Below are 13,313 nucleotides of genomic sequence, written 5' to 3' on the forward strand. Positions count from 1 at the left end.
ATTCAGATTAAGATTTGTCCACATGGATTGAGGTAGTCCTACATAGGAAGCTCACTGTAATGATGAAATCACAGGTTTAGTAAGAAAACAAAATAATTTCCCATGTAACTTGCATTTTACCTTCCTTGTGAGGAAAATCAAGGGCCACAAAAGGTTTAGTTCTTTTCGAAAGTCATATTGGATTATTTTCTTCGTGGGTTTATTCTATGTGTGTTCTTCCACAACATGATGAATATCAAAATATGTTTTGCATGGTATCACATGTATAACCAAAGCAAATTGTTTATCCTCTCAGAGGGGAAAGGGAGAGAAGGATGAAGAGAATGTGAATCTCAGAATATTAGAAAATGAACATCAAAAATTGCTTTTATATGTATGTGGGAAAAGAATAAAACATTATTTTTAAAAAAAGCTATGTTGTAGTAAAGAGGCAGACAGAAGATCAAAGAACAGATAGGATTAGTGCTTGGGCTGAATGGAACACTGTTGACAATAGAGAGAAAAAAGAACTGCTCAGCTCTTATTTTGCTTGAGTTTTTTGGCCAAAGAGGATGACCCTTGCATATATAATAGGAATGGTTAACTCAAATTCCATATCCAAGATAAGGAAGGATTTGGTAAGAACACATGTCAGCAGATCTAAATGAAACACACCATTCAATACAACTAACCAACCAATCAATTAGTCAACAGGCATTTAAGCTCCTACTATGTTTCACATATTGTGCTAGATTGTCTTTGCCCTCAAGAACTTTAGGGAGATGTAACATTTTTGCAGATTGGCAAAATACAAAATACACAGGAAATAATTTTGTCATTTCATTATTATAGTGAGCTCCCTTTCTGGGTCTGACTCTACCAATGTGCACTTATAGTTCTAAAGTTATCTGGTACACTGAGAAGTTAAGGGACTTGCCCAGAGACACACAGTAATATGTGTCAGAAATAAATCTTAAACCCGGAGCTTCCTGGCTTTGAGACTAGCTCTCTATTCATTTAATCATATTGGCTACTCAAAATTAATCCACAGTGAATTTGTGGGGAGAGGTACTAACAACTGGAAAGATCAGAAAGATTCTTAAAGAAGGTAACACTTGAGTTGAGCCAAGAAAGGAGACAGAGAGTTCAGAAGGTAAGGAAACAGCATTCTAGATATGAGGGGACCAGGCTGTGCAAAGGTATAGAGACAGAAGAAGGAAAATCATTTTCAGGGATGAGGCTGTTAAACTGGAAAAAAATGCAGAACTATTAAATAGTTAGAAAAAACAAGTCTTTAGTTAGGAGAGGGATATGGTACAATCCTTAGGCTTCCACACAGAGTCATGTGCTCAAAATCACCCAGAATTGAAGGTTCTGGCTACTCTTGGTACTGATCCCTAGGAGAAATCACCATGAAAGATGATAGCTCCCAGGAGATATGAAAATTGGGGAACTTATATACCTCTTGGGGAACTGACACAGGAGAGTATGGTTGATTGACTTTACAATGGCTACAAAGAATTGAAGAGTTCTAGAGGAGATTATCAGGCAGAGGCTGATGCTTTACAATGGACACAAAAGGGAAAGATCCAGCCAAGGCCTGGGCTACCTGAGAAAGGACTTTGACACAATAGGAGAACCTACTAAGATAAAAAGGGTACTTAACATCTGATTGAATCTGCTAACTGCACTCAAAGTACTAAAACACTTATTGTTAGTCTGAAACTCTGAGTCTGGGATGTCCCTCTGGGAGAAATTCTCATGTGACAAGGTCATATTTGGGGTCTTCAGACCTCATTCTGCTACAGACTTGGGGTTCTCTTAAATTTCACATTGACATACCCTAATACCACTGACCACATAAAAGGACAAACTGGTGTTACTTAAGAGAGTTTGACCCTGTTGCTAAGGATGGAAAATTATTTGGACATAAGTATAGGAAACTAGCATTTGGAGACAGTCCCCAAATGCCAATCACATTAATGCTTGGGCCAGAAAGGGAGGTTACTTGCCTCCAGCAAAGTTCTAAGAAACAAAACACTACCCCATTTCCCCAAAGTTTTTCAGTCTCTTGAATCTGTTGGGTCCTGATGGTAGATCCTAATGTAAAGCTTTGGTGTCCTTTCCTTTGCATACCTTTGTGTAGACAGCTTCATGGCTTGTTGGTAAGAAAGACCCTTACCCCTTTATACTTGATTGGATTTTAATGATAGTGACTGGTTTAAGATAATGAATATTGTGATTCTAAAGTGATTAGTATAAATTCCATTATAATCTTAATACCATAAGAAGAATTCATTATTTTAATAAGAATTTCTAACTAAAGCATAAAAACTGCTTCTAAAGGGATCTCTAACCCCTCTCTAAGTTTGTACTTCCCTTTATCATAAGATGCTGACCATCTGAATCTCATGTCCCAATATGGTGCAAACATCACTCACCCTTCCTTGTTTGAAAATATCCATCCTTCCCCCTAGATCAGATGAGCCTGAAGTCATGGTCATCACTAACTGCCCAAATAAGGGTATTGCCTTGTGACTTGACCTTTAGACTAATATGGGCTTATGAACTAACCAATCAGCTTTGTAGTTGGGTAATGTTACAGACAAAAGAGTGGTTGCCTTAAACTGTGACTGCGAAAATATCGTTTCAAGACATTGAGTAGCCAAAACTGTAAAGATAATTTTTAGTGTCTTGATTTTATATTAAAAATAAAGTGGTCGCCATGGGAAAAATTCCCAAATATGAACTACCCAAGTCAGCTGGGTTTTATGGAGTTTTTAATTAATACAAATGAAGGAATTAAGGAAAGGGAGAGAGAATAAGAGAAATATAGTATGAAGGGCCTAGGCCAACGTGGCCTAGGCCTGAGCCTTAAGAGAGGGACTAGTCAGTCTTTTATCAACTCACCATAAGATCCTTCCAAGCAAAACTCTAGTGTTCAGAGATCCAGCTACTCCAACTAGTCTGAGTTCCAACTCAGCTACCAAAATTGTATTCCCTTTCAGAGTCCTTCTGACCTCCTTTTAAAGAGAATTTTCTCCTATGTTACCTCCCCTAAGTTTTTACGTCTACCAATCACAGTAGACATTTTCCAAAGGACTGACCATTCTTAATTCACATCTTGTTATCACCTTCTCTGGGTAGACTAAAACCTCACACCTCTTGCTAAGCTTGCTTGACCTTTTAGTGATTAATTCGACCTTCATAGGTACTTAGCACTTTTTTGTATTAGATCTAAAAATAGACCCAGCTTAAGGGTTTTACCTTTACTTTAAGTATGGGATGGGTACCTTTCCATTGTTCAGTAAGGAGTTTTACAACTTTATCTTCCCCTAAAGTATGCCTAAGTATGGGTGGAGTAATGTTAGAAGTCCCCACATTCCTGATCAAGTACCTTCATTATTTAAAATGGGTTTAGCTTAATCAAATCTTCTGAAGTAGAATCTGAGAATTTTTAAGATTCACAAGTCTGAGATATTTTAAGATTCACAATCCTCCTGGATGATCACTGGGACACTAGTCTCCCCATTGATCATTTAACATAATCATCTTGTAGTCCTAAACGCACTTCTAACTATAGATATATACAATATTCAATTTTCTAAGAGGAAATTAGAGTAGTGAGGGAGGAATAGAAAAGAAAGAAAGCAAAACCAATGTTTTGCTAGGCGCATTGATAGAAAGCCAAATTAGGGGCAGTCCCTTTTGGCATAAAAGTGTACATTTACAATAAATGTTCAATCAAACTTCAGTTCAATCAACCACACCCAAAGTTCATTCTTGATCTTCTTGATGTAGTGTGGGTTTTCTGGCATCTTTCTGCAACAGTTCATTCTCTGGATTTAGGAGTTAGTAATCTTCTTCCTTGAAGATCTTTTCTAGAACAAAAATCAAAATCTTGGATTTTTTATAAAAATACAATTTCAAGCAAAAAAATAAAAAATCTTGGATTTTAAATTAAAATACAATCCCCCCTGAAGTAGGTGTTAAAAAGCATCCAGTTTAGCTCAGGATGCAATGTTGAGTTATAGGGGTGTATGAGTCAATTCTCAAAAGAAGAGAAAAACACAACCAAAAACATAAGGAAAAAAAATTCAAAATAGGCCCTTGTATAGGTCCAATTGAAAGTAATTTCTATCCCATAAGTCTTTAGGACAGACTTCAGTAATATTTCACTTACCCATTTGTAGCCAAGACTACAGGAAGTTGCCATAACATAAGAAGAAAAGGAACTAGAATTCTGTTTTGACAGGGAAATGTCATTCCCTGGTCGGACTTTTTTCATTCTCAGGGATATAGGGAGCCAGCATGATAGCCAAATTTGGTACTTGTATGAGTACTTCATGAAGAGTGTTGATACAAGGAAGTCCTACCACTTAACATATATCAAGCGTCGCAACCTCGAGTCTACATTAGTATTTCGTGTGTGCTCTTTACTCATCTATAGGATTAATATATGCTGCTAATTCTTGGTCTGATTCAAAATGTTATAAATCCTTACACATTACTTGACACTGGTGCATCAATCAATGTTAAAATAATCTCATTAGCTAGTTTCTAACAATTTGTTATTTTTAGTAAAAATATTTATGCCCATTCAAAATGTACAAGCCATATTCATTATCAGAAAAAATATTTCCTATCCCCAAGACTGGCAAAAAATCAGACCAGAGAATGGCACTTCCCTATTACACAAAAACCTAGTCCCTATTCTGTCTTTCATAATGTGGCAACTTTCTCTAGTCTTGGATACTGATTGGGTAAGTGCATAATTACATATATCACTTTAATTGGGCCCTGATTCAAAGGCCTGTTATGGATTTATTTTTCTTTTACTTAGAATTTTTACACATAATGCTTTGATAGTCTATATTTTATCCAGAAGTTATTTTTTCTGTTTTATTTGGATTTTTTGGATATTTTTCCCTTGTCAATTTATTTATATACCTCATAACTCATAACTATGTGTAATTATTATTCTAAATTGCAAAGTTTAATTCTTTTTTGAGAGTAATTTTAGGTTAAGAAACATGATACCTCTCTGAATCCAGAAAATGAACTCTTTGGAGAAGGTACCATGAAGATGCCTCCACAGACCACATGCTTCACCAGAAGATCCAGAGTGAACTTTGGGATGTGGTGATTTGAACTGTGTGGGATTGAATGAATTTGTTTTGTATGTATAAGCTTATGCCAAAGAGGACTGCCCACTAACTGGCTTTTTGTCAATGCGTCTAGCAATCATTGGCTTTGTTCTCTTTTCTTCTTATCCTAAAATTATTGTAATTTCAAAGTTGGTATGTTTACAAGATCCACTGGAGAGACTAGTCTTCCATGGGTCTCATGGGGGGGTGAATGTATAATTGAAAATCTGTTACCCTAAAAAAAGAACTACATTTCCCAGGAGACCCCTGACTTCCTGTCATTACATACTTCCTGTAGACAGGGAATAAATATCCAGTGGGCAGTCCTGAAAACCCTTCCTTACCAATCCAATCACAAACTGAATGCTCTCTTTTTGGCATGCAACCAGTGGTATTGGTGGAGAGTGGGGATTTTAAAATTGGCTAAGCAGCAAAGGGCATATGGTCTTTTTTTTGTATCTTCTTATTCCTTGATTCCTAATGATCATTTAGTAAACCTCCTAAAATGTAATATTTTTGTTATTAAGAATAAAATTTAATCTTTACCAAACATTTAATTAGGTATCTTGTATTATTTTTGTGAAAAAGCTGGAGAACTGTGATAATGTAATTGGAGTTACCTGACTCAAATAGTCCTTGTTAATGTTTAGTGATTCCATATTAGCTTGGCGGGAAATTCTCTAGCATAGTGCATTAGGGAATATGTGCTTGGACCCTCTGTTGATTGACTATTTTAACAGTGACCTGTACAAAGCACAAATATCATGCATTTCAAATTCACAGATAACACAAAGCCAGAAGAGAAAGTTCATATACTAGATGGAGTAAGGGAAGATCAAAAGTCCTTGGACTAAAGCATTGAGCTGAATCTAATAAAAGGACATTTACTAGAGATAAACATAAACTCCTTTACTTGGAGTATCAAGCAATTGGTCAGGGGCAGAGTCAAGATGGCGGCACAGAAGCAGCAAAAGTTCAGACCTCTGAAACCCTTCCTTACTTATCACAAACTGATTGCTCCTAGGGGAATGAAAATCAAGTCCAACAACAAGACAGAACCATGGAAGCCTCCTACTGAACTCAATTCAAAAGGTACTTCCCCCAAAATTGAGAATCCGAGAACACTCGGGTTTAAGGGGAAGGCAGAAGGAAGGTCCCAGGACCCCTTCCCCACACCAAGAGTGCTAAGCCTCCAGCATCAGCTGGAACCTCTGGGCGGGCAAAGGAGCTGGTCCGGAGGGTGTATCTTGCAGGCAGGGCTGTGCCAGGCTCAGACATTGAACACAGGTGGTGGGGAAGGAGTTGGAAAGGGAGCACAGAGCGGGCAGTCTGGTCAGAGTGGCGGAGACCCTCCATATTGCTCCAGCCATCCCGGAGGTTTTGGCCTCAGAGCACATCCAGCCCAATCCATCTGAACTTAATCCTATAAAAAGTCTTCAGAGCTTAGGGAAGCCCAAGATCCAACACCCCTCCCTCACTGACTGCTGGACTTTAATCCAATCAAAAGCCTCCAGAGGACAGGGAAGCACAAACTCCAACACTCCTCCCCCACAGAGTGCCCTGAGAGATCTGACAAAGCTCCAAGAGGGGAGACTGGCAGAAAGTCCCCAAACCAAAGAAAAATGAGAGGAATAAGGGCACAGATAAATATGGGGAGACAGAAGGGGAGACAGAAGGAGACAAAAGAAATTACAATCGAAAGCTTCTGTACAGGCAATGAAACAAGAGCAAACAGAACAGAGGAGAAGGCAAGCAATAAAGCATAAATCCCAGCGAACTGGATACAGGCTTTGGAAGAACTCAAAATGGAATTCAAAACACAATTAAGAGAGGCTGAAGACAATTGGGAAAAGAAATTAAAAACTAAGATAAGTGATCTGAAAACAGAAAATAGTGTCTTGAAAGTCAAAATCAATTAGCTTGAAAATGAGGCAAAGGAGATGAAAGACAAGGCAAAGAAGATGAAAGATGAGGCAAAGGAGATGAGAGATGAGGTAAAGAGAATGAAATATGACCTTCAATGAAAATCAGAACAGCAAGAGGATGATGACCAAAATGCCAGGGATGAAATCCAGTCTTTAAGAACCAGAATACAACAACTAGAATTAAGTGACCTCAGAAGGCAGCAGGACACTATAAAATAAAACCAAAAGAATGAAAAAATTGAGGAAAATATGAAGCATCTCATTCACAAAACAGAGGATTTAGAAAACTGTTCAAGGAGAGACAATTTAAGAATCATTGGTCTACCAGAAGACAATGCCAAAAGAAAATCCCTGGACATAATACTACAGGAAATTATGCAAGAAAACTGCCCCAATATTCTAGAAGAAGAGGTAAAAGTGGAGACTGAAAGAATCCACAGTTCACCTCCTATACTTAATCCCCAACTGACAAAACCCAGGAATGTTATAGCCAAATTCAAGAACTATCAGATCAAAGAAAAGATATTACAAGCTGCCAAGAAGAAGTCATTCAGATACCACAAAAGAGCAGTTAGGATAATGCAGGATCTGGCTGCATCCACACTGAAGGACCGAAATTCATGGAATATGATATTCCGGAAGGCAAGGGAAGTATGTCTACAACCAAGAGTCAACTGCTCAGCAAAACTGCATTATATTCTTACAATATGGTCATTCAACAAAATAGAAGAATTCCAAGAATTTCTAAAGAAAAGACCGGACCTGAACAGAAAATTTGATGCCCAAGCACAGAACTCAAGGGAATCATCAAAAGGTAATTAAAAAAGAGGAAAAAACAAAAACAAAACAAAACAAAACAACCCCCACTTTTAAAGAAACTCAATAAGTTAAAATGTTATGTATCCCTATAAGAAAAGTGGTCATTGGTAACTCTTAAAAATTGTTATCATCAACTGTGCAGCTAGAAGAATTACACTTAGAGGGAACAATGACAAACTGTATAGGATGAAATGACAAAACATAAATAGGTAAATAAACATATGTATGCATAAATGCATATACAGAACTAGAGCTCAAAAAAGAGGTTAGTACTAAAAGAAATGGGAAAAGAAACAAAAGGTGGTAAATTTATATGTCACAAAGAAGCTCATGGTGGCAGGGAAGAGAACATCAATACACTGGAAGGGTAAATAGGTTGGAGATAGGAAATATTCAAATCTTACGTGCTCTGAAATTGACCCAAAGAGGGAAGAACAATCCAATCCATTGGGGCAGAGAATAGATTTGTGCCTTATAGGGGAGTAGAAGGGTAATCAACAGACTGGTGGGGATGGAAGCAGTACAAGGGAGGGAAAAGGTGGGGGGTAGTTTTAGAAAGACTGCAAGGAAAATATATAAAAGGAAAAAAAATAATGGGGGGAATAAGAATAGAGGGGTTAGAAAGGGAAGTAAAATAAGGGTGGGAACTAGGTAGATTGATTAAAAACAAACATTGGTGTAGAAGGAAATAGTGAAAGAAGAAAAGGCAGGACCAAGAGTAGAAATCAAAATGCTGGGAAATACACAGTTAATAATCATAACTCTGAATGTGAATGGAATGAACTCACCCATAAAATGCAAGCAAATAAGACCAGCTTGGAGGCAGAAAAGTTGCTGGTAATTCAGAAATTATTCCATCTTACAAATGAGCAAAGGGAAGACAGAATCTAGGCTCAGAGGATTGGAGCTTTGAAAGGTCAACTGGTGGAACCTGTCATTTTACAAATGAAGAAACTGAGATCTTGAGAAGTAAAAGTAACTAGCCTGGGGCACCAGGACTCTCTGGTGGAAGTAGAAAAAGAAGAGATTCCAGCCCATCCTGCAGAGGAAGTGGAGGAAGACAAGGAGATGGTACACAGAACTGTACTGGAAATGGAAGCTCGGCAGAGAGAAAATGGGTCAGCTGTGATGGCTGCATGGGCCAAGCTGGTGGCAGATGCTCAGGCCAGGAAGGAAGCAGCAACCTAAGTATTTTCCCTGGCACAGTCGGAAAATCTTGATGAAGTTGTTGTGCTTCCTACAAAGACTAAGTCCAATACAACACCTCAGAAATCTCAGAATGATGAAGTTCCTCTTATGCCCACCCCATTGCCTCCTCTGCATACGGTCTCCCGAAATAATCTGCAGACCTGGTGCCAGAGACTCAATATAAGCAAAAATGGCTGGAAGCACATTCTATACAAGAGACTTATGGACCACATGTCACCGTCTGAGCAAGATATCCCCAATGTCGAAGAAAAGGACCAGTGGATAAAAGTCAAGACAGAAGCTTTGCTTGAAGAGGACTCTCCAGGCGAAAGTCAGGTGATGGTTAGAGCCACAGAGCTGTTCACCAATAATAATAATAAGAGAGAGGCCACAAAGACTTCTCTGGTCCAGATGGCCAGCATGGCAGCATGGGGCAGGCTCATGGCCAAGGCCAAGGCCAAGGCTGTGTGGCTTGCATCTGTATCTTCTGAGCCTGCTCGGGCTGGCCAATCAGATTCCCCACGATGGTGTGTAGTGCATGGTGAATCTTTTCCCAATGATGTCTCTGGTTTGGTTCCTCTGGAGTTCCATGCTGGACAGACCTGGGTGCCTGATCTCTCTCCTGTTACTGCCTGCCTGTTCTTTCCCACCGCCCAATGTGGAAGACAATTGGTTGTGCCCAAATGTGTCTGCAGGAACAAAATCATGATGGACAGTATTCTGTAACTAAAAAGGACCAAGGCTACAAGACTGCTTTTCATTTCCTCCAGATACTGGTTTAAAATGTGAATGTTCTTCCTTTCAACTTAAGAGTTTCCTTCCCAGTTAATCTGTTTCCACTAGGAAATAATTTCCTTCCATCCAGGATTTTGGTAAGGATAGAAAAGTCTTTATATAAGTCAATCAGGTAGGAACAATCTGATGTTCGCCACCAAGTTCGTGTATGATATTGTCAGCAGCCAAAGAGAGAGAAATGTGAAAAATCTTACAAGTAAATAAAATTTAGTCTGTTTACTATTCTTTAAAAAATGCAAATAAATAGCAGAGTGGATTAGAATCCAAAACCCTACCATATGCTGTCTACAAGAAACATACATGAGGAAGGTAGATACACATAGGGTGAAAGTAAGAGGATGGAGCCAAATCAATTGGGCATCAACTGATAAAAAAGGCAGGAGTCACAATCATGATATCTGACAAAGCCAAAGTAAAATTAAATCTAGTTAAAAGAGACAGGGAAGGTAACTACATCCAGATAAAAGGCAGTATAGACAATGAGGAAATATCAGCACTCCACATGTATGCACCAAATGGCATAGCATCCAAATTTCTGAAGGAGAAACTAGAGGAGCTCAAGGATGAAATAGATAGAAAAACTATATTAGTGGGAGACCTGAACCTTCCTCTTTCTGAACTAGATAAATCAAACCAAAAAATAAATAAGAAAGAGGTAAGAGAAGTGAATGCAATCTTAGAAAAATTAGATATTTTATGTTAGTAGATATACTATGTTAGTAGATATGTGGAGAAAAATAAACATGGACAAAAAGGAATACACCTTCTTTTCAGAAGCACATGGTACATTCACAAAAATTGACCATGTATTAGGGCATAAAAACATTGCAAACAAGTGCAAAAGAGCAGAAATAATAAATGCAACTTTCTCATATCACAATGCAATGAAAATAATAATTAGTAAGGGAACATGGAGAGGTAAATCAAAAATTAATTGGAAATTAAACAATACGATTCTTCAAAACTGGTTAGTTAAAGAACAAATCGTAGAAACAATTAAAATCTTCATTGAAGAAAATGACAATCATGAGACATCCTTTCAAAACCTAAGGGATGCAGCCAAAGCAGTACTCAGGGGAAATTTATACCCTCGAGTTCATATATTAACAAATTAGGGAGGGCAGAGGTCAATGAATAGGTCATGCAAATTAAAAAACTAGAAAGTGAACAAATGAAAAATTCTCAGATGAAGTCTGAATTAGAGATCCTAAAAATTAAAGAGAAATCAATAAAATTGAAAGGCAAAGGACTATTGATTTAATAAATAAGACTAGAAGCTGGTACTTTGAAAAAAGAAATAAAATAGACAAAGTACTGGTCAGTTTAATTAAAAAAAGGAAAGAAGAAAACCAAATTTACAGTATCCAAGATGAAAAGGGGTACCTCACCTCTAATGAAGTAGAAATTAAGGCAATCATTAAAATTATTATGCCTAATTATATGGCAACATATATGACAATCTATGTGATATGAATGCTTACAAAAGTATAAATTGCCTTGACTAACAGAGGAAGAAATAGATTACCTAAACAACCCAATATCAGAAAAAGAAATTGAAAAAGCCATCAAAGAACTCTCTAAGAAAAAATCCCCAGGTCCAGATGGATTTACAAATGAATTCTATCAAACATTCAAAGAACAACTAATCTCAATATTATACAAACTATTTGACAGAATAAACAAAGGAGTTCTACCAAATTCATTTTACGACACAAATATGGTACTGATCCCAAAGCCAGGCAGGTCAAAAACATAGAAAAAAAACTATAGAACAATCTCCCTAATGAATATAGATGCAAAAATCCTAAATTGGATACTAGCAAAAAGACTCCAGCAAGTCATCACAAGGGTGATGACTATGACCAGGTAGGATTCATACCAGGATTGCAAGGATGGTTCAATATTAGGAAAACCATCCACATAATTGACCATATTAAAAAGCAAACCAACAAAAATCACATGATTATCTCAAAAGATTCAGGAAAAGCCTTTGATTAAATACAACACCCATTCCTATTGAAAACACTAGAAAGTATAGAAACAGAAGGGCCTTCCTTAAAAATAATAAACAGTATATATCTAAAACCATCAGCAAACATCATCTACAATGGGGATAAACTCAAAGCCTTCCCAATATGATCAGGAGTGAAACAAGGATGCCCATTATCACCTCTATTATTTAACATTGTACTAGAAACACTAGCTGTAGCAATTAGAGAAGAAAAAGAAGTTGAAGGTATTAAAATTGGCAATGAGGAGACTAAGCTATCACTCTTTGTGGATGTTATAATGGTCTACTTAAAGAATCCTAGAGAATCAACCAAAAAGCTAGTTGAAATAATTAATAACTTTAGCAAAGTTGCATGATATAAAATAAACCTGCATAAGTCATCAGTATTTCTATATATCTCCAACCCATTTCAGCAGCAACAATTAGAAAGAGAAATTCCATTTAAAATCACCCTAGACAATATAAAATACTTAGGAATCTATCTGCCAAGACAAACACAGGAACTATATGAAGACAACTACAAAACACTCTCCATACAATTAAAAGTAGATCTAAACAATTGGAAAAACATTGATTGCTCCTGGGTGGGAAGAGCTAACATAATAAAAATGACAATCCTACCCAAATTAACTTACTTATTTAGTGTCATACCCATTGCACTAACAAAAAACTTTTGTATTGAATTAGATAAAAACATAACAAAGTTCATTTGGAAAAACAAAAGATCATGGATATTCAGGGAAATCATGAAAAAAAAATGCAAAGGAAAGAGGGCTTACAGTCCCAGATCTCATACTATACTATAAAGCAGTGGTTGTAAAGATTAAAATTTAGGAATATGGGGAGACTGAGGCAGGTAGAAATTAGTTTCTCTGTGCAAGGAGTATTATATTTTTTAGAGGTTTATTAAGGATTAAGGATTAAAGAATATACAAGTAAGAAACATGTGCCTAGGCCAGAGGCCTAGACAAAATAACCTCACATCATGGAAGAGAAGCCTCTGCTCCAAAACGGAAGTCCAAAAGAAGGAGCAAAAACCTTTGCCACCAGCTTAAATCCGTCCTTGATCTCGGCCCAGCTCAGAATTCCCGGGAGATTACAAAGTATTTTGGGGAAGTGGAGCAAGGGCTTGTGGGGATTGAAGTCCAGAGTTCAAATCTCAATTTTACATGGTCATCAAAACAATTTGGTACTGGCTAAGAGACAGAAAGGAGGATCAGTGGAATAGACTTGGGGTAAATGACCTCAGCAAGGCAGTCTATTATAATTTCAAAGATCTCAGTTTGGGGGACCAAAACCCACTATTTGATTAAAACTGCTGGGAAAATTGGAAGACAGTATGGGAGAAATTAGGTTTGGATCAACATCTCACACCCTACACCAAAATAAACTCAGAATGGGTGAATGACCTGAATATAAAGAAGAAACTATAAGCAAATTAGGTGAACA

The 13,313-nt window shown here is 37.3% G+C and overlaps 1 protein-coding gene across 1 annotated transcript in view; it reads left to right on the forward strand.

Moving 5' to 3' along the window:
* The window catches only part of LOC100015252 (tyrosine-protein phosphatase non-receptor type substrate 1), a 47,621-nt gene that overhangs the window by 18,780 nt on the left and 15,528 nt on the right, over window positions 1–13,313 (forward strand). The window lies entirely within an intron of this gene.

The sequence above is a fragment of the Monodelphis domestica genome, chromosome 3 (assembly GCF_027887165.1).
Source record: "Monodelphis domestica isolate mMonDom1 chromosome 3, mMonDom1.pri, whole genome shotgun sequence".
NCBI classification, from domain to species: Eukaryota; Metazoa; Chordata; class Mammalia; order Didelphimorphia; family Didelphidae; genus Monodelphis; species Monodelphis domestica.